This window comes from Gavialis gangeticus, unplaced genomic scaffold, assembly GCF_001723915.1.
Source record: "Gavialis gangeticus isolate Ggan-Ray unplaced genomic scaffold, GavGan_comp1, whole genome shotgun sequence".
Classification (NCBI taxonomy): domain Eukaryota; kingdom Metazoa; phylum Chordata; order Crocodylia; family Gavialidae; genus Gavialis; species Gavialis gangeticus.
In genome coordinates, this window is record NW_017728992.1 from 56,483,868 (window position 1) to 56,484,186 (window position 319).

Genomic DNA, 319 nt, shown 5'->3' on the forward strand with positions numbered 1-319 from the left:
AAAAAAAAAAAAAAAATACCAAACACACACACACACACACACACACACTCAGGCACTCCTGCTCTCGTTCACCTTTTATATGGCCCCTAACAAACTAGCACATATTTACTCTCCCCATCATTACTCTTCTTGTTATACTGGATCCTTTTTCTATAGTCATGGGCTTCACTTTACTTTCATTCCTGTTCTTACAGATTGCCTAGCTACTAAACTGAAGCCTCCACTTTTCTAAGCACTTTCCTGTGTAATCCCTTCTGCCACACCACAGTGCAGGATTTGTTTGACATCATGTATTCATTTACTTGACCTATATTCCTCC